Below are 22,149 nucleotides of genomic sequence, written 5' to 3'. Positions count from 1 at the left end.
CACCTCTCCTCTGACCATTTTGAAATCGTTATTTTGATAAAAAAATGACCTTTATCTCAAGGTCACCATGGTGGGTTGTGAATGGCTGAAGTTACTAAGTATACTCTTACCCACTTTAAGACTCTGAATAAGCCAGAAATGGGCAGGGAACGTATGCTGTAGCCAATCAGTGTACGGTATCTCTCAGCCACAGTAACTGGACACACCAGTCACACCTTAGTTGGTCCTCAGGATTGAGCCCCCAAGTTTCGTTGGCTGGAGGAGAAAGACATGCCCTCCCTTTGGCCATGTGGTAAGAGGACATGGGTGTTACACGGCAGTCCGGGCTTGCTGAAGAGTGTTTGAGTAGAAGGTTAGGGTCTCCTCCATCTCCTGGAGGCAGAGGAAGTGTGGAAGCCAAGTCCTCAAGGACCTGAATGTTGCTCTGAGGACAACTAGGATATTAGAGGAAGCTGAGAGTGGCAGAGACGCAGAGCATGAGTCCTGGCTCATGTGGACACTGACCAATGCCAGAGGCCGCCCACTGAGCTGATTTGAGAGTGGTGCTCGTAGCTTATGGTACTACAGGCCTTTCTCACACTGATAGTGCCATGATTCTTCTTTACGTAGACACATGTGCTCACATGGAATAGGGGTAGCCAGGGCATGGACCCTAAGCTGAGATTCTCTTTCATGATGGCTAGGCACTGGACAGAGGCGAGGATCCTTTCTCAGTTACTTACCAAACCCAGAAGGGTTACCTTACCTCTAAGCATCAACCTACTCCTCTGTGGAATGACAGTAGCGCCTATTCTGCAGAGATGTAAACATTGCATGAACTTGCGGATGTGGGAAAGTTAATATTTTCCTCATCAGCTATAGCACTGAACAATTAAGACTGCTCCCCAAAGGACTCCAGAGTCAAAACAGCCCTTATTATCAATGTCTGTGTACAGTGTACACACACAACGATGGACCCACGACTTACCTGGAAACCTAAGGCAGTCAATGAGGGGTGGGTGTTAAATTGGGGGATAGGCAGGCTACAACTTCCTCATCCACAAGGACCCTGGACAGTGTCCAGTAGCATTACGGGGTCCAATAAAAGGGAAGGATTTGGCCCTTTTGGAGTGGAATGGGGAAGAGTTTGTTAACTGTACAGGTTCTTAACAGCAAACTTAAAGGGGGATGAAAGAGATGTGCAGTTTCACACCTACAGACTTTCAGCAGTTTCCCACTCCTGCACAGCAGCTGTGCCTTACAGGCCAACTCCCCAACCCCCGTATCCCCATACCCCACACCCACACCCACACCCACACCCCACTCCCCACACCCACACCTTTCTTCTGAAAAGACTTGGACTCCATAGCAGTGGTCCGTCCTTGCTGCGTCCTGCTGCAACATCCAGTCCACTCCCTTCCCATCTCTAGCCCCTGCAAATCCTCCCTCACCCAAAAGGGCTCCCACCTCTCATATTCCCACAGACACACAAAGCCCTCCTCAGATGCCCTTATGGCTTATGCTTTTTAGAAATGTCACTGAGAATGAGAGACACCAGGCAGAGCCAGGAGGACATCCCGTGACGCTGCAGATTGGGCTGGCCCATCCGCTCAGTCTTGGAGTGTGGGCCGCTCTTGCTACCTGCCAACATCTTGTGTTTCTTTTTTACATCAAAATGTTCCCTTTTCCACTCCAGTTTTCTAAGTAGGCCAGTCGCAAATAAACACTTTCCTGAGAGCTAATGCAATCACTCATTGCCGTTCCAGTGTTTGTGACAGTATGTAGGAGCCAAAGCAAGTCCCAATGACATGGCACGGCAAACTGACTTTCTCTCCACTGCCAAGCGGGCTGCAAGATCGGAGAGAGACGAATTAGGCCTCACCCCACCCTATCAGCCTTGCTGAGTGACGCCCTCAGAGCTCTGGATGTGAGGATCCCAGAGGCCCAGGAGAGAGATTAAGAGCTGTTCTGACTTCCCGCATCTCAGTCGGGGTTGACTCGACCACAGAGTTCTGTTCCCAACTCCAATCAACAGAGAGCATGGAGGCAAGGGAAAGAAATGCTGACAGGGCCCACAAAGCCGCTGTGCTGTGTTGAAGTGCCGTGCCAGTCACCGTGTCTTATGGAAAGGCAAGCAGGGTTCGGGCTTAGCTGGAAGGAGCACAGCCAAGCCACACTAATGACAGTCGTAGTTCTGCTGAGGCCGAGATTGGCTTACCAAGGAAAATGTTCGTCATGGCTGAGGGAGAGAAGGGTGGACAGCTCACAGGGAGTTGCTGCATCATCTGAAGTACATTTCGAACCAAGACCTTGTACTTGCAAGGCAAGCTCTGCACAGAGAGAGCTGTCTTCTCTGCCAGTGGGCTTTGTTTTTAACGAGGGTTAATAGCCCTGCAAGCCTGGTTATTCTCACATTTTGTAAGAGGAGAGGAATTGAGAGGTACTCATGCCTCAAGCCAAAGACCACTAACTCTCTTGTCCTGCCAACCTCTCATTAATCCAGTCTTTACTGACTATTTTCTAGATTCTTGTCTCCTTATTCTAAGTCACTCTCTTGTTTCATTGGAATTTATCAGAATTTATTTGAAAGTGATTTCCCCCCCTTCTCCCCAAGACTTGACATTGCTTACACCCAATCTGCCCCCTGTGGCTAGACTCTAAGCCGTTCTCAATTTGGGATACCCTCCTTCTTCTCTGACCTTACCGCCAAGGCATCTGAGACAGGTAGGTCACCATAGCACACAGATTGCACCCACACATCTGTTTTTCTATTACCCTGGCTTTGCTTTTCTTACTGACAATTGTTCTTGTAATTTTCCACTACCCTAGATCCCTTCTGACACCGTTATCCTCCTTAAATGTCTGTCTGGCCACCTTGCATCTAAGGACAAGCTTGTCTCTTGCTGTGCTGGCATGAGGTCATTTAAGAACTCTCTGTAACTCTGCTCAAAACATCCATTTTCACCCCAGTTTCGCCCTCCTTTCAGTATGGACTTTTTAAAATGACGACGTTATACCCAGACTGGTCATCCTTCAGCTTCTCACCTTCTCCAGGGCCCTCTCCGTCCATCTTACCTGGTCTCACTTGGAATTTGCTTCTCCGTTTTCCATAGCTCTGTTCTCTCCATTGTAACTAGTTTCTTATTGCAAGGAATATTTAACTTTCCCGAACTCACAAATTGTCTCTGTGGAAGCAGCACATGAACCTCCCCCCCATTAAAAAGAAAAGAAACCCTGCTTATTGTGAACTCAAAACGAAGCATTACAGCTCACCAGAGAAGTGAGCTCATTTCTGAGAGGGAATGTCAACAGATGCCACAGGTGTTGGTATTTTCATAATGACTAAGAAGTCAGTGAGTTCTGGGTGTGGTGGCTTTGATCCCAGCACTCGGGAGGTGGAGGCAGAGGCAGGCTGATTGTGAGTTTGAGGGCAGCTTGGTCTGCAAAGCAAGTTCCAGGACAGCCAGGGCTTTGTTACACATAGAAAAACCTATCTCAAAAACAAAAGCAAACAAACAAACTGGAAAAAACCTAGAAGCCAGTGATCAGCACTCCTCCATGGCCTCTGCATCCTGACGCTCCTGACTCCACGTTCCAATGCTCAAGTTCCCACCGTGGCTTCCCCAGACAGACTGTGATCCCGGCTACCCTGACACTGGTGGTGCTGGAGGTGCCAGAGGCTGCAGAATTCCAGGGGCAGACTGGGTTTCTGCCTGCTCCCCCACAGTACCAGGGTGCTCCTGCAATGGCCAGAGGACAACTTGCAATGATATGAGTCTTTGCTCTGCATCCACTATGCAGAACCTGAGGATCAAATTCAGTTTCTGAGGCTTGATGGCAAACATTTTTATTTTTCACCTCAGAAGCTCATCTATATATATTTTGGGTCCCCGGACTGCTCTGGGGATCATATTGGAGACAAGTCCATGCCAGGCTGGGACCGACCAAGCTGAGGTGACACCACAGCATGGCAGGCAGCCCAGGGCCCTGCATGTGACCCTAACCCTGGAGCAGGACTGGAAGTTACATTCAAGATGGTTCATGCTAACATCCAAGGAATGTAAGTCAGTGGATCAGGACCACCTTCCTTCCCTGTGAGCTATAGCATTACTATAAAAACTTCATCCTCCATCATCTGAACATGGGAGCTACTCCTTCCTCTTATCTCATGTGGCACACTGACTTGACCTGCACGTGATTCTCTACCTACCGCCAATTTGCCCTCTTCCAGTGGACTCTATGAAAAGGAAAGTTCCAGTTTTTAAAAACATGACTAAAGTATTTTTAAAGGTAAGTTAACAGTACAAAAAGGCACAGATACTTTTATTTTAAAAAAAATAGACATTTATAAATTTTTAAAAAAGTGCTTAGAATAAGGAGTTCAAAAGTTTGTGGCAGATTTCACAGCATTCATAATTAACTGTTAATAACAGTTAAATCTGAAGCAATTATGCAAAATACAGCAAAGAGATTAAAATTATGTCCAATTGCCGAACAGTTTTTCCTTAGTCTTACTGGAACGTTCAGGAGTTAGAGCCGGCTGGAAAGAAGTCATAGAAAGTGCAGGAGCCGCCTCAGATGGGGCTGGGACCCCAGCCTCTGCTGGCTGCTCTCATGCCTCCTGACGACCACAAGATGCTTCTGTCTCCCACGGGCCAAAAGCGACAAAGCATACCTATGCTGTGGCCTGAAACCTCCAAGGCCATAAGCCAAAACAAAGCCTCTTTTTCAGTTGATTACCTCTGGATACTTGTTGAGAGAAGGCTGACCTGCACAGATGGGAAGATGTGAAATTGCCTGAGTTAGGAGGACAGAGGCTGAAGGTCCACAATTGATTTTCAGAAATAGTAAAATGAGGGAATAGGGTAAGTTAACTTTTGAAAAGACATTAGTTAGGATTCTCCCCCAGAACTGAATGATGTACAATTTCTCAAGATGAAAGCAAATACCCAGATGCTAACGAGGCCAAACAACAACAAACCTACGCCCGGACCCCCTGTGTAATAGTCCGGAATAGCAAAAGCGAGCCAGGCACAAATCGGAGGGCCGGAAGAGGCAGGGAGAAACGTTTAAGGCCAACTTGAGATAAATAGTGAGAACTTATGTCAAAGCAAAACAAATCTCTCAAACAGAAGAAACAAATTACAGTTTATAATGAAATAATAGTTAGATTGATAGCATTGGGATGTAGGAAGCATAAATAATCTGCCCTGGTTAGTACTTAAAATGCCAGATGAAAATTTGGACCTAGAAGTGTCTCTGTCTGCACAATCTGTGTTCTTTTTTGGTTGGTTGTTGTTTTGGGGGTTGTTTTGGTTTCTTCTGGTTTTGGTTTTAAGGCAGAGTTTCTCTGTGCAGCCCTGGCTGTCCTGGAAATCACTCTGTAGACCAAGATAGCCTTGAACTCAGAGATCCTCCTGCCTCTGCCTTTGAAAGAAGACAAAGTAAGAAAAGAGAAACCAGTGTAGGAAGGAAGGTTTCAGGACTCTATAGCAGATAACTCTCCACAAGAGTCTATAAATCCAGTTAAAGTGCAACCAATCCCAGAGTAACTGTGATTAGAACTTGACAGTAGAATGGATATGAGAAAGCAAAAGAATCAAGGCGAGTGCGTCCTAGTGCGTCCTCCCATGAAACAGGGTAGAGGCTGTGGAAGTGGGGCAGACCTGGCCCACGGTAGAGTCTTCAGGTATGCGTGGACTTACAGCTTATAGTGGAGACTGGGAGTGTGGGGTGAGCTGGATCTGAACCAGGAAAGGCAGCCATGTGTGTGGGATCCATGATAGAGGGCAAACGTTGAGAGTAGACTGAAGCTAGCAGATGCCACTCAGGCAGGTGGAGACATCCCGTTCAGAGCAAGGAACCAGCAGAGATCTATTGATCCCTAGATAATGAGTCCTATTCCAGACAGTTGTAGGCTCTCAGGGGAAGACGAGGGAAAGAGCTTGCGACACTTTTTACAGAGGAAAATAACACCTCAACCCTACCAAAGGTTAGACCACTCCTGAACGTCGAAGTGCTCCTACACAAAGAAGAAAGGTGACTTGAACAAAAGTATAAAGGAAAAGCAGAGTAAAGTTCACTTAACTCCAGATGTGCAAGTCCAAGTGCATAAAACAAAAACAAAAAAACCCAACATTAAAAAAATATCTCCTCCAAAAACCATCAGTCTCACAGATATGGTTCCCAGTGAGAACAACGTAGAACTTCTATGTGAAGATTTGAAAGAAGGATTATGAAGAACTCAAAAGGACAACAATAACAACAACAACAAAACAGTACGATGAAATAAAACAGATAACTCAAGGTGCGGAATTAGAATTTAATTAAGAGACAAAGTTGAGGAAGAAAAGCCAGACTGAAATGATGCTGGAAATGAAAACGTCAGTAAGCCGATTAAAATTCACCATCAAAGAGAGACGGTTTCAGAATGGATCACGCAGAGAAAAGAATATCACGGCTTGAAGAAAAGGCAGGGTAACTGGATCATTCAGTAAAGGAATAATTGCGTCACAGAAGAAAATGTCCTAAAGCTAAAGACAAGGTGCCAGTTCAATACAAGAGGCATACAGAACAACAAACAGACAGAAACAGGAAGAAAGCGCCTTGTGTCATATATTATGGCTAAAAAAAAATCTAACGACACAGAATACAGAAAGTTTAAGCTGTAAAGAGAGAGGCCAATTCTCATCATATAAAGGAATACCAATCATGAAGACACATGATTATCTGATCGAAACTTTGAAATCCAGATGGAGTTAGCAAGGTGTATTCCAAGTTCTGAAAGGTCCCAAGTGCCAACTCAGGCCACTATACCTAAAAATGTCTATCGTAACCTGAAGAACAATAAAAACTTTTCATGATAAAAAATAACCTCAAAAACCAAACCTACCAAAACACCCAGCCTACTGATGACTCCAGATCCAGCTTTATAGATGATATTGGGAAGGATATTTCAGATTGAAGAGAAAGATGAGCATGGTTGAGAGGCTACAGGGGAAATTGACTACCAGGAGAGCTAATCAAAAGACATATTAGGAGACACCACAAAATTAACAATAGAGCATGAGCTAATACACTTCTTTCTATAATAACTTTGGATATTGATGGTCTCAACTTTCCAATAAGAAGACAGACTAGAGGTTGGATTGGAAAACATGACCGTATTTTTTGCTGCCTCCAAGAAACATCCCTAATCATCAAAGATAGATACTACCTCGGATGGGAAAAGGTATTCCAAGCAAATGGAAGTAGGAAACAAGCCGGCATAGCTCTTCTAATGTCTGGCATAATGGACTTCAACCAAAAATTAGTCAAAAGAGAGAAAGAAGGTTGCGTCACACTCAGGGAGCAATCCATCAAGATTACAACTTTAAGTGTATGGACACCAAACACAGGTGCACCTAGATTCATAAAACAAATATTCCTAGACGTTAAGACACAGATTAACCCAAGCACAGTAATATTGGGTGATTTCCAATACCTCACTCCTAAGGACCAGACAAGTCATCTGGATAAAAAAATAAACATTGGATGACACCATAAAACAAACAGACCTAGGGGACGTCTACAGAGCACCCCTCTCAAACACCAAACAATACACACTTGTCTCAGCAGCTCGTGGAACTTTATCCAAACTAGATAATAAATCATAACAAAGCAGTCCTCAACAAATATAAGAAAATTGAAATAACGTCTCGCCGTTCATTTGACCGCAATGCAACAAAGCTTGACATCAATAGCAAGAGAAACTACACAAGCACACAAACACAAGCACATTGAATAGCACACTGTTGAATTGTGGGACTGTGAACTGAACACTGAAGAAACCAAGAAGGAAACAGTGTAAATCTGAGCACACAAGGAAAGTAAGGGCAATACATAAAAATCTATGGTATACAATGAAGTGTCTTAAGAGGAAAGTTTGTAGCTCTCAGAGCCAAGACAGAAACAAGCATAGGGAACTTAAAGGTAGGTCTGCCTGCTCTCCCACACAATGTCACCTCTGACCAAGGAGCTTCACAACTGAGGTGGCACAGGAAGAACTGGAGGTGGGAAGGCACTGCCTGGTAGCTGGCTCATAGGTTCATGCTTAGCTACTTTCCTTTTTTAAAAAGATTTATTTATTTATTACATAGGAGTACACTGTTGCTGTCTTCAGACACACCAGAAGAGGGCATCAGATCCCATGACAGATGGTTGTGAGCCACCATGTGGTTGCTGGGATTTGAACCCAGGACCTCTGGAAGAGCAGTCGGTGCTCTTAACCACTGAGCCATCTCTCCAGCACCCAGCTACTTCCCTTGTACAGTACTGGACCACTTGCCCATGGATAGTATGGCCCACGGTGGTCTCTGTTCTCCCACATTAATTAGGATGTATTTGCCTATGGGGTATCAAGAAAATACCCCATAGACAAGCCCACAGGTCAGCAGGATCTAGGGTGAAACTTACTAATCAGTGACTCTAGATTGTATCAAATTAAATAGTTAAAGTTAGCTAAGGCACATGGGTGGATAAAGCTGAACTCAAAAGCCATGGGTTATACAATGAAAGTCTCAGTGACAAGAGTGGGACACCCAGCTGTGGCTAATGAGGCCCCAGAGATCCTCCCAACTATCCAAGTTAGGGCTATTGCCCTTAGATGTCCACAAGAACTGGATGGTAAGACCCTACCATTGAAGATAAGACATACCTTTGTCATTTTAATTTTTGCAAAGCCTATTTTTAATGATTCTCTGCTAACAACATGCATATATTGGTCAGCCTTTCATTGTGTAGTTCTTAAATGCTTTAACCTCCCTTTTATCCCACCACCCACCAAACGTAGTGAGAAAGAAAGGATATGGGAGAAGTAGGTCTGTTTAGAAAGGTTCTTTGGAGTAACTCCTGTCTGTGTTGTCTGGAAATAGGCAGTTCAGTTCACAGGCCAGCCGTGGCAGTTTGATCCACTTGCAAACATTTCATGGATACACCAGCAGTCCAGTTTGGTACAGTCCGGCTAGCAACAGCGATGACAAAACTTAGCAGAAACAGCCGGGCCTCAGCCTCAGCTCAGGTCAGCAGGAGGGACCCAGAGGGACACCAGGAGGAGTCTCAGCTGTGCCTCTCTCAGGGAGTCGAAGGTCAGCAAAGATTTGAGACCCACAAGCGCCAACCTCAGTCTCTGTCACTTCATGAAGTCCTCCGAACATCATGTGCCCTCCACGTGCCTTGCCTCAGCACAGGTCTTTCCTCAGCAGTGCATCCAATCAGCCGAGTCTGAGGAAGCAGCAAGAAACTGCAGCACACCACCAGGGTTGGGTTTTGTTTTGTTTTGTTTTGGTGTGTTTGTCTCTATGGAATATGGACAAACGTAGCCCAACCACACAGTGTAAGGCTGACCAATATATGCAGGTTGTTAGCAAAGAATCTTTCACCACGTGTCCTTTCACCTGCTTGCTCTCGCAGAACATCCTCTCTCCTGTGACTGCTTCAGCAAAAGGTTTCTTCACGAGTCTGCCTTAGCCTTTCACACCTGTGTCCACTTTAACAAAATGTTCCTTCATGTGTTTGCCTCAGCAAAACACCATCCAACGCAACTGGCTCTCCAAAGAACCTTTGAGTTTCCACTTCACACTTTGGTTGCAGAATACATATAAATTGTGTTGAACTTGACCCAAAGCATTCCCCCTATTGACTGGCCTTCACGGTGCCAGAGATTGCCGTGCATGTACCTGGGAAAGTCAGCAATTGGTCTTCCCTAGTTTTAGAGTTTGCATAGTACACTAATGTGCCAGGCAGGAGGTGCTTACTGGTACAACTGTGGCATGGCTATTATGGGGTTAAGCAACTGATCTGTGATTAGATCTGAGACCCATCTCCATAGGAGGGAGTTCATGCCAGTACCATGAATCTTGTCAAAGGTTCATACTTGTGAGGACACAGGCGCTAAGAGTGAACCTACTTCGTTTGGCTCTAAAGACACATCAAACTACTTCTTAAACATTCGTTTATACCCATATCCTTGTTATGCCCATGTTATAAGAACAAATGACTGTTGGGTGCCCAGCATTAAATGGCATACTCACATTAATCCCCCCAGGGCTCATGGAATATCAAAGAAGAGGAGACCAAAAGATGCCAAGTGACAGGGAGGAGGCTGCCTTATGGGCAGGGTATGGCTATGGCAAACATGAACTCACTACAGTGAGGCACAGATGGCCTGGGGCCCACACAAGACAGCCAGTAAACGCTCAGTCATAACCAGGGGAGGAGCCATGGGGCACTGCCCCACCCAGGAGAGCCCATGGCCACAGAGGGATGCTGGAGAAGTCATTGTTTCCAGTGATGTAGCATCTAGAAAGTTACTCGTGTTTGAATAGATAGCTTCACACACATGCCCACACAAATGGCCGCTGTTAGAACCAGTCAGTGTTCCCCAAGGCGAAGTTACAAAGGGACCTAGGAAAAGATTAGGTGCTGTGGGGAGGGGGTGGGAGGAAGGGAAGAGGATGTGACAGGGTGAAGGGTTATCCCCAAAATCTGAAAACATTTTTAAAATTAAGTCCAGTGATTTCCCTATAAGAAAACGTGTTGTGACGGTATACTAATTAGGAAATGGAGTTCAGGTTGGAAGGTGTGGCACTCCTGGGACACAGGAGGCCCTGCACTGTCCAGAAGTGCTGGTAAGAAGACATCTATGGTGAGCCTGGTTTTGCTCCACCATCAGGCTGAATACTCTGCTCCCTTTCCTGGAAGAGCTCCACACAAATAGAAAACACACCCGGGGCTCTGTCTGTGAGACAAAAGAGCAAAAAGAGAAATAGAATTTGAGATTTACCCAGGAGGAGTAAGGCCAGTTTACCCACTCCAGAGAAGGCCAGTCACGGTGACCTTGAATGGCTCTTGGGAGGTACACACTTCAGAAAACCAGGATGAGCCCATTTGCCACAAAAAGAATCAGGTCTAGGGGCCAGCTGTGTTCAGTACTCTCCTTGGAAGACAGAAAAGGACTTTCCATTTTTCTGCCCCGCCCCCAACTACCGCTCCCGCCACTCCCTTCTCTCTAAATACCCGGAAGAAATTCCACTGAAATGATCCTCGCCCTGGGGCTGAAAAATAGCATTCAGCTAGCCAGATTAGGGCAAAAGCTCAGTTTATTTTGGTCATGAATATTAAATGGGATTTGAGACAGATAGAGTACTTGTTAATTCTTTCTATTAGTGGAGCAATTCATAACGGCAAAGAAAAGGCCGTCCCAGTGTGCACAGACACATCTAAGTCCTCTCTCCTGGGAAAACTAATATTCGTCATTTCTCAATCTCTTCCCTCCTTCTCCCTCCCCCTCTTCCTCTGTCCCCTCTTCCTCCAAGGAAACCATGCTGTCCTCAGCTTGTGAACACACAGCTCCCACCAATTCCAACAGGAATCGTGAGCGTGGTGGCAGGGCGCGGCCGGAGTGTGACCCGAGTCATAGTAATCGGAGCTACAGCATAGGAATGGAATTTGCAGTTAACAGAAGGAGTCCTGTGCTCCAGCCATCTGGTCAGGAATCCCCTCACAGCACCAGTTGTTTGCTAGCAAAGTCCTTAACTTGTGGCCCAGCCACCCATCTATCTGGGCTACCACACAAGAAACAAAAGCCCTTCTCCTCAGCATCCTGCACTATCTGGCTGCTTTGCTCTTTGGAGGCTCATGAGGTCAGAGGACCTCAGCAGAAGTGGAGCCGTCGAGTTAAAAAACGGGACGACGCACGAAGCTGGCCCACTGGGGCAAGCATCCCCCTCCAGTTCTCAGTTCTCACTCAGAATATGTGAAGAGCAGTACAGTGATGATGTATGGTCAACAGGAGGAGACAAGGGATGGGAGAGCATGTGGAAATTATTCAGCGGTTGCAAAGACCAAATCCATCCTTTATTCGCTAAAGGCTGTCCTCCCATCTAGGTTAATGGTTTACGTTTCCATGCTCGGCTCGGGCACAGTCTCAGAAGGGAAAGAAACGGATAATGGTAACAACAACACGGTGGCGGTGGCTGTCCTGCACTGGAGTTGGTGCTCGCTGGAGGATGTGGAGGAAATTGCCATGGGGAGGGGGAATTCTCAAAACTGGGTCTTAAAAATAAGCACGCACGACAGACAGCCTGGGACAGCCTGGTGACTGTTTGTCTAACTCATTAGTGCGTTTCCACTCATCAAAATCCCCTCAGAAAAATTTGGCATCACCACAAAAGCATGGCACTAATCTACTTTTAGAGCCTCTCATTTCAAGAAAATGAAACAAATTCCAAAAATTATGGCTGTTTGGCTGAAATTAACATGGCATCTTGTGTGTTTTTGATTGTTCAAAGCATTCTGATCATAAAAGCGGAGCATAGTTCCTAGAGACAATTTGGGGGATAGGAGAAAAAAATTAAATGGGAAAGCATGAACAGGAATCCAGTTTTCAGAGAAAACAAATTGTATTTTGGTACTCTCTGTTTGTTTGTTTTTGATTAATAGATGTCTGTTTGGGGTTGTTTTGTATAAAACTGAGTCTCACGGGCGTCATTTCAGAGCTTGCATTTTTTCACTTAACGTTTTCTTCCAGGCAGTTCCCACATTCTGTTTTGTCTTCACTGTGGCTCCCCTCCCTCTACTCCTCCAAGCTTCTCCCAGCTCCCTTTCCATCTGGAGTCAGCTGATTTCCGTCTCTGGTTAGAAAACAAACGGGCTTCTAACGGATAATGAAAAAATAAAATAAGATAGAACAAAAAGATAGAACACATTGGAACAGGACAAAACAAACAGAAGGAAGCAGTCCAAGGGAAGGCAGGGAAGACACAGGGTCCATTTGTTCACACGCCCAGGAAGCCCACAAAACACTAGACTGGAAATCACAATATCTATGTAAAGGGCCTGTAGGGAAAAGGGCATAAAACTATAAGTAAAATTCAAATTAGAATTAAAGCAGGGAGGTGGTGGTACACATCTGTAATCCCAGCACCTGGGAGGCAGAAGCAAGTGAATCTCTAAGTCCAAGGCTAGCCTGGGCTATAGAGTGAGTCCCAGGATAGCCAGGGCTACCCAGAGAAATGATGGCTCAAAAAAACAAACAAACAAACAAACAAACAGAAAAGCAAACCAATAAAATTAAAAATATAACATAAGTTTTTTTTCTTTTTTCTATTTTTCGGAGCTGGGGACCGAACCCAGGGCCTTGCGCTTGGTAGGCAAGCGCTCTACCACTGAGATAAATCCCCAACCCAAGATTTTTTTCAAAAGGCCCTGGCACAGCATTCTGAGGCAAGGAATCTCCCAAGATAGTGTTGAGTTCGTTTCCTGTTGGCTACTTCTTACTGGACACACAGCCTCCCCTTAAGAGTGGTTTCTTTCTCCTTGGAGGAAACTAACTTGTCATTTGCAAGTGGTTATCAATTAGAGATGGCTTCCAGTTAGGGACGGAACTGCCCACTTCTTTCAACCCTAAGACTCCAGACCTATGCAGGCTCAGTGCCCACTGCTTCCGGCATTATGGCTTCATTCGTGGGCTTTGTTTTCTTGGTGCCTTCCATCTCTTCTGGTCCTCCCACCTCCTCTTTTAGGGGTTCCCTGAACCTTAAGGGGAGGGTTGAGTGTTCCAGGTCTCTGGCATTCTGGACATTGTCTGGCTGCAGGTCTCTGGGTTTGTTCCCACCTCCTACAGCAGAGAGCTTCTCTGATGATGGTTGAGGAAGGCACTGATCTACGAGCACAGCAGAATGTCATAGTCATTTTATTACTGCATTCTTTTAGTAGGATAGCAGCATTTGGTTTTTACCGTAGATCCCTGGGATCACTTGGCCACTCAAGCAGTGTCAGGTATGAGTTCCTTCTCACAGAGTGGGCCTTAAGTTAAACCAGACAGTGGTTGGTCATTCCCACAGACTTTGTGCCACTATTGCCCTAGCACATATCGAAGGCAGGACACCATAGTAAATTAAAGGGTTTGTGGCTAGGTTGACGTTTCTCCATTGGTAGCATACAAAATACCTCCCGGTGCCAAAGACTCTAGTACACAGGGGTGAAGGCTCTGTGTAGGCCCCAGCTTCTCCACGTTCAGTAAGCTGTGTAGGTGCTGTCATCAGCAACGGGGCCTTGTTGTCAGTTTGTGAACACCCTACGGTCTCGTCAACATTCTGAATTGTTGGGACCTCTTGGGTCAACAACCCTGTTAGATGTAGGACAATACTGGTACTGGAAGCTCCATTTGGTAACAATAGATGTCCAGTTGGGGCTCTGTCTTCCCCATTGTTTGGCACTTCTATTTAGATCACTTATGTATATATTTTAGGAAGCTTCTACTGTAATAGGTTTCCATATGACCCATCAAACAGTCCTTAATTTTACCTGTCTCACCCCATATTCCATCCCTTGTCCCTCTCTTCAATCTCCCTCCTCACCATCCAACTATAACTATTTCCCTTTCATAGGGAGATACATCTCTTCCACCCAGCCCCTTACTCTATACCCAATGCTAACCTCAGTGGTTCAGCCAGCTGTGGCTTGGTTATCATTGACGTAACAGCTATTATCCCATCTAAGTGAATACATACCATGTTAGTCTTTCTGGATCTGGTTTACCTCACTCGGGATTTTTTTTTCTAGTTCCATTCACTTACCTGAGAATTTCATAATAGCTGACTAATACTCCATTATGTAAATGTACCACATTTTCTTTATTCATTCACCCACTGGTGGCCATCTAGGCTGTTTTCAGTTTCTGGCTATAATGAATAGAGTGACAGTGAACATGGTTGAGCAAGTGTCTCTGTGGTAGGATGAAGCACCCTTAACAGTGGTATAACTGGATCTTGAGGTAGATGGATTCCCATCTTCCTGAGGAATCACCACACTTCTTTCCATAGAAGTTGTAGAAGTTTGCAGTCCCACGAGCATTGGATGAGTGTTCCTTACTCTACATCCTCGACAGCATGAGCTGTCATGTGTTCCTTTGATCTTAACCATTCTGATGGGTGTGGGATGAAATCTCACGGTTGTTTTGATTTGCATTTCCCTGCTGACTAAGGATGTTGAACACTTCTCTAAGTGTTTCTTACCCTTTTGAGTGTCCTCTTTGGAGAATTCAATGTTTAGATCTATACCTCATTTCAGCTATTTTACTTGACAGAATTGGACAAATATGCAGCTATTTTATACAAGAAGGGAAGTTTGAGTACAAGGGGTAGGGCTGATACTGTTTCAGAAAACAAGAAGGCTTTCCCAGGAAGTGATAGCTGGCCACCTTCTTGTGACATGTGTCTGGTCCATGGTTTCTTCATTGGCTACGGGGTAAACACTTGTCAGCTTGGCATTGGGATACATTTCTCTGCTAATACTGTTTGGAGAGTCAAATGTGTAGAGTCATGAAAATGTCATTCTTTTTTGAAAAAAAAAATCGGTGCAGAAGATGAAATTTCCCACGAAGGTTCAAGGTCTAGTTAAGTCGTAATGAAGACACTGTCATGGAGGCGTTCCTTTCTATACCTGTGGATTGCGGGAACAGAGTGGGGACCAACAGCCTGGTGTCAATGCTCTCATACAGAGATTTGAGAATTCCAAAGCACTCAGTCTCAGCCTCTCATGGTTTCCAAAAATATTGTTGGCCTTCCTCTCATTTTTCCTGGTGTGTTCCCATCCCTGTCCTGTTACCGTACCTGTCACCCCTTGCTTGACATCACAGCTGCTGTACACACCCCTCAGCCCTCCACAGCTGGGCACCAGCACTAAGTGGCTGAGGCTTAGGTGGGTGACTCACCTATTCCGCTTCGCTGAGCTTCAGGCCATTTTAACAGCGCCATCCAGCAGCATCATGGAGCATCCTCACATCCGGCTCTTCGCCTGCTTCCCTAAGATGTTCCTTTTCTTCTCTTCCCTGTTGCGTTACATGAGAAGCTGCTCCTGTCACAAACTGGAAGTTCTTGAGACATCCGCCGTCTTTCCCACTCATGCCACTACCTGACCTTGACAAGCTTCCTTGCAAGTCTATTTCTAGTCTATGTACTTCATACCCTTACCTCTGCCCCCACTCCCATCTAGGAGACTGTCATCTCTTCCCTGAACCGTTGCAATAACTAATTCCTCTTAGTCCCCCACCTCTACTCATCTGTCTAATCCATCATTCATGCAAGTGTCAGAAGACTTTATTAAAATAGAAATGTCATCATTTCACATTTCCTCTTCAAGCCCTAGGGTGACATGTCTAACCTGGGCTACAAGGCCCATGTGGTCTACCCAATGTTAACTTCATAACTTCATCTCCAGTTTCTTTAAAAGATGCACCTGACATGCTTGCTGGGCACACACTGAATTTTAATCTCCTTTGGTGCTCCTGCATTTCTCCCTCAGTAGGGAGCACATGGTGTCCCCACTCTCAGCTGGTTTCTCCTTGCTATAGTTTTGGTCTCTAGTGTTCCCTACAGCGGCACTCTGGTGAGGTATTGGGACCTTGAGGGTTTGGTAGGAGGTCTTTGGATCTCTAAGTGAAGGGAATAGTGAGACCCCAGGTCTTTCAGTTTTTGCTTCTTCTTGGCCACAGGTGAGCAATTTTGTTCTGTCATATTGTGCTTCACTACTTCAAGGGAAATAAAAGGGGGAAGTTGAGGACTGGATCTCTGGATCTATAAACTCAGATAACCCTTCTCTACTTATGAACTATTTGCCCTAAGTACTTTGTTCAAGTGTCAGAAGTAACTACCACAGGAAAAAGACAGCTATCATGACAGTAGAGTTGTTATATCTGACCATATGGTGGCAGTAATAGATTTGGTTTATGAGAAGCATCTGGAGAAACTGGGGGACGTGAGCTAGAAAAGGCAACTTTGGTGGAGACAGAAGACCCGTCTGTTGATAGAAATGTGACAGTAGAGGTTACACCAAGGAGAGCTCAGGTGGAAATGAGGAGCCTTTGGTAACTGGACTAAAGGCATTCCTTTTCCCACCCTGGCAAATGATGGGGATGTGGTCTGCTTAGACTCTGATATTATGGGAGGCCAAGTCTAAATGTAATGGAATCGTTTATTCTATGGAGGAAATTTCAAGGCAGCATAGTAGCCAGGCCACAGCGTGAATACTACTGGTTACCATGTGCATAACTGGAGTGCGTGTAGAAGTGTGACTGCAGAGGGTTAGAGGGTACAGGTACTAATGCTGCTAAAAAGAAAGTACGTACTTTCCATCAGAATCATAGTGGACATGTCTGGGAGCCATTTTAGGATCTGCACAACCACATCATCTATTGTAGCTCAAGGTGTAGAAATGGTATTGTTTTTTCATAAACTCTCTAAGTAGGTGTGTGCCTATAATCCTAGCACTCAGAAAGCTGAGATAGAAAGAGAGTGAGGTCATGGCCATCCTGGGCTATATAGGAAGGTCCTGTCTCAAAATAAACAAACCCATCTATCCACCCTGCTCCTCTATTCTGCAAGCCATTTCAGGGAAGACCTTTAACTGTTCCAATGATTAATGAATAGGCAGCTTCTAGAAATGTCCCTTGGAGAACAGGTCTTTGGCAAAGCTCTGAGGAAGGAAACAAGGAAAGAAGGAAGGAAGGAAGGGTGGAAAGATGGGAGGAAGGGAGGGAGGAAAAAGGACTGTTTTACAAAATACCAAACTTCCTCTAACCCTGTGAAATGACATACTAAACATATTTGTAAAAGAAACAAGGTCATAGTTTTGCTAGATCACCCTAATTGATACTGAGTATTCAGGCCAGTATTTATTTTTATGGTTATAACCATAGACCTTTCTATGGGAGACAGTAAATCATATTTTAAGTGGATGCCTAGATCAGCTCATTGTATCTGCATTATCAAAATTGCTGAGATTCCTGTAAAACTCCTGCATCTGTCTGCACTGAGTTCAGCATGTCTGTGGTTCTGAAAGACAGAGACCTATAACACACCCATTAAAGACAAGCCTAAGTGCTTTGTTAGCTCTAACTGCTGAAAAGGCTAAAATCAAATACATGTAAAACGGTGCCATAAATCAAGCCCACACCTTCATTACAGTTCTAAAGGAGAGGCACTAACATATCAGGAGAGCATTTATCTAGAATGCCTTTCAGTAAATTATATAATCCTAAGGATTCTTTGTTTTAACGGGAGTGAAATGTTTCCAGAGAACATTCCAGAAGGTTCCTGTTGAGCTGTCCTCTACTTGACTCCAAGCACTGTCTGAGCAGCTTTCTTTCAGCTCCACATCTTTTTGCTAATTATCTCCACTTTCCATTTTTACCTTAATTTAGTCCTTACTTTCATATTTGTGGGTATATTTTATCTCTCCCTTTATAGTCTTGGCTCCATGCAAACAGAAGTCCATGTCTTTTTTGACTTTGGCCTCCTGTGCTGAATAGTTCTATGCCAAGTTGACCCAAGCTAAAGCCCTCTAAGAGAAGGAAATATCAGTTTAGAAAATGCCTCCATAAGATTGGGCTGTGGGCAAGCCTGTAGGGCATTAGTGATTGATGCAGAAGGGCTCAGCCCATTGTGGGTGGTGCCTTCCCTGGGCTGGTCGTCTTGGGTTCTATAAGAAAGTAGACTGAGCAAGCCATAAGTAACAAGCCAGTAAGCAACACCCCTCCATGGCCTCTGCATCAGCTCCTGCCTCTAGGTTCCTGCCCTGTTTGAGTTCCTGTCCTGGCTTCCTTCTTCGATGGATTACAATGTGGAAGTGTAAACGAACTAAACCCTCTCCTCCCCAAGTTGCTTTCAGTCATGGTGTTTCACCACAGCAGTAGTAACCCTAACCAGGACACACCCTTAATGCGACCGTCAGGATAGCAAAGCTACACATTGAGAATAAAGCTTCCAATTTCAGGACAGTGTGTCTAGTGTGCATTAGAAGAGATTTGGTCATTGTGTTTTCTCAAGGACACAGGTTGAGGCTTCATCCTGACACCTTCTTCCCCAGTCAAAACAACAGTGGGAAGGGAATGTCACAAGCAACATTCAAGTCACATGGCTATATTTTGACAGGGGCAAATGCAAGCCCAGTGAATACACTCAGAGAGGAACCAGGAGCATATGTGCACTGTATTGATGGTTCACATTCAGTTCTCTGCTTGGCTCTGGGATCCTGCTACAGTTATTAGCATCTCTAAAAAACCCATATATTAAAGTCTTGGGCACTAGGCTAGCATTGTAGGGATGAGGTTAAAGGTACTTGAGTTACTGAATGCACCCCAGGTCTGTTTGTGGGACTGCATAGTTGTTTTACTGAACTTGTGGGTTGAGGATGGTGGAGGTGCTGGTTGAAAATGAGAGAAGTCTTGGTACAATGTATTTGTACTTCCAATTTTCAGTTTCTCCTCCAAAATCTGGAAAGGAAGTCCATCAAGAGAGATTATTTTAAATAAAGTATTAATGTGAACACCTGCTTTTGTACAGAAACAGTTACCACTGATTTTCCATCCTGACCCGGTCAACAGTTCTGCCAATTACTTGAATGACTACAGATGTTGACACGTGAAAAACATTAGCGGACTACGTGAACCTGGAACTGAGTTGTTGGAGCGAGTAACTTAGGTGATGGAGTAATGATCCAAAGCTAGAGTCATGGGTTGGAATAATGAGTTCATTCTAAATGATCAATGTGTTGTATTTGGATCTAAAGGTAAATTGTGCAATCTTGGGATGGTAGAACATCCAATAACAGCATGTATAAAAATTCTCCATGTTTCTCTGTTGACGTGAAATATTATTAATCGACAGTGGATATAGCAGCCAACAGAGTTAAAGAAATGTCCATCTGTCCATCTGAGAACCTGCTGTGGGGCATGGCATGGAGCTCATGGACTTTGTCCCGCAATGTGCAAAGCTATGAGCTCAGTTTGGTGTGTTACTTGAGGTATCTAGTTAGAAGAGCCTGACCAGAGGAGAATAAGAGGATTGTTAATAGACCACGAACATTCAAGGAACAGGCGGAGGGGCTGAGTCAATGTAACTTGGAGGATAGACTGGGAAATGTGGGGTGGACTCTTGTTGAAGAAGGCAGGACAGGACAAAGGATATGGGGGGAGGGGCGCACTGACTAACTCACAGTGGAGGAGAGAATCTGGTGAAAGTCAAGTCTCTCGTAGAGTTTGTCAAAAAGGAAGTTTGTGACTACAAAAAGTAGACTTAGCAATGCTCCCACCTTCTCCAAGGTTCAGGGAATTTTCTAAGACTTGGGATTTTGAGTAATAAAACCAGAATAAACCCAGGTAGACCTGTATAAACTATCTGTCTGATCAAAAGTTTGCTTTAATTGCCCCACTCTCTGAGAGCTGCTATGGTTTCTAAAAAGAAAGAAACTCTTTGCCCCAGAAGAGTCTCAGACAAAGATATAATCCACAGACGGTGTTTTTGGCTCCAATCCAGGCTAATTCAATCACACAGGACTTTTTAATGCTCCTTAAGTACTTGTCTCACATCTGTGTCTGAGCTGGGCGGTCACTGCTGGTGGAATCATTACCTCCAATTGTATCAAACAATCCGCTGAACATTTCCCTGCTAAAGCCATCCATTAACATTAACAAGTTTTTAAAAAACAACAAAATGCTGCACTTTTCATAAGAAGTCACAATGGATGATGTCTTGATTGTTCAAATTGCTGTTCTAAAGAGGAGGTGAACCTAAGAGCTGTCGGTCAAACAGTTCTGCCACAGTGAAGTTTCGTGTGGATTGTGTACAACCAAAGAACTCTTTGTGCTCAACTCGTCCTTTAGAAACTTGGCTCATTCTCTTTTACTCACCCATTGTATTTGTAAGTCTGGAGTGAACTTACTAAACCAAACTGCAATCCTGCAGATCTGCTCATTCTCTGAGGCTCAGGGTTTGTGTATTTAGGAAGCCTTCACTGGGAGGCTGTGTCCCTTGGAGTTCTTCCTGGTGGTATGCCACCTTCCCTTTCTAGCTGCTCAACCTCCGGGAAACCGTGAGATGCTCTCCGGGGTTTGCCAACTTCGAAGCCTTTCCCATAACGCATTTGATAAAGCCGTGTGAATAGAGTCCTTTGAAAAGAAAGGAGTAGCTGGCTGTGTAATCTAGCTTTCTATCACTTAAAAAACAAATACAAGAGAAAGTTGGTGGGACGGTAGAGTGGGTAGGGTTGCTCACCCACAGACCACACACACACACACACACACACACACACACACACACAATGAGAGAGAGAGAGAGAGAGAGAGAGAGAGAGAGAGAGAGAGAGAACAAAATAAATAAATATAGAAAAAGGTTTGTTTGGTTTTTTTAATCTCCAAGATACCCAATTTATAACCAAGAAAGACCTATTTAGGCTCATGGTTTCAGAGCTTTCAAACCACAGAAGAATATTGTGCGCCCTTAAGAAGACATACTTATTACTGGATCTACAACCTCCCTCATGGTGCTCACAAACCATGGAACATGAGACTGAACACAGGACTCTGATTTTCCTGCCCTGCTGTTCAAATTGATTTACAAAAGAAGCCAGAAATGAGAAATTTTTAATGCATACTGAACCTTTCATCCAAAATCCCTGTGAAACTTGTTATCGACCAGATGGTAAATATTGTAAACTCATTGATCAAGTTTAGAAAGGCTCACCAAAGATAAATAACATGTATTCCCAACCATGAGATCAATCCTTATTTTATCTTGCAAAGCTTCAGTCCCATTTAAACTCTCCTGGGGACAGTTGGCCTTTTTCTGGGTTTGCATCTGAAATTGTCAAAGGGATAAAGGTAGAGTCCTCCTTGGCAAATGAGTGCTTACTTCTCTCGGTATTTAGTTTCTTCCCACATTCACGATCTCACATCCTTCATAAAGAAGGAATGTGAACTGATCTCACCATTTCTCATGACTGGGATGAAGGTGGTTGACCATAGAATGGAAATCTTTCATCCAGGGAGAAGGCGCAAACCAGAATTGAAAACTATGTTGCTTATGGTGGTAAAAAGATCATGAAGAGACTTAACATGTGGGAACTATGCTCCAATGCCAGGAATAGAAGAATGTAATCAGAGCCTGGGAGATTGAAAAGATTTCAAGGGGCTGTGGCAGATAAGATATAAGCACGCTTTGTTCAGCCTTGGCACAGGCTACCACACAGAAGGCTAGGCAAACAGAAACACGTCAGGCACACAGGCACAGGCCAGAACACATGAATTGAACATAAGCAGGCAAGGATACTCATGTAGACTGGCAAGGAAAATAT

General features: G+C 44.7%; 1 long non-coding RNA gene across 7 annotated transcripts in view; it reads right to left on the bottom strand.

Annotated features, from left to right (window-relative positions):
• LOC120103546 (uncharacterized) overlaps positions 1 to 22,149 on the bottom strand; it is a 103,924-nt gene that overhangs the window by 36,464 nt on the left and 45,311 nt on the right. Inside the window, exons 2-3 of one of the 7 annotated variants that reach the window (XR_015622451.1) lie at positions 15,734 to 19,291; positions 13,131 to 15,462 (exon numbers count right to left, since the gene is read on the bottom strand). The exons of the other annotated variants lie outside the window; for them this stretch is intronic. This is a non-coding gene — a long non-coding RNA (uncharacterized LOC120103546). Of the gene's footprint in view, positions 1 to 13,130; positions 15,463 to 15,733; positions 19,292 to 22,149 lie in introns of those variants that run through there. 7 annotated transcript variants of the gene reach the window in all.

The sequence above is a fragment of the Rattus norvegicus genome, chromosome 6, assembly GCF_021556685.1.
Source record: "Rattus norvegicus strain SHRSP/BbbUtx chromosome 6, alternate assembly SHRSP_T2T, whole genome shotgun sequence".
Classification (NCBI taxonomy): Eukaryota; Metazoa; Chordata; class Mammalia; order Rodentia; family Muridae; genus Rattus; species Rattus norvegicus.
Note: the sequence above shows the minus strand (reverse complement) of the source record. Positions and strands in the feature narration are given on the sequence as shown.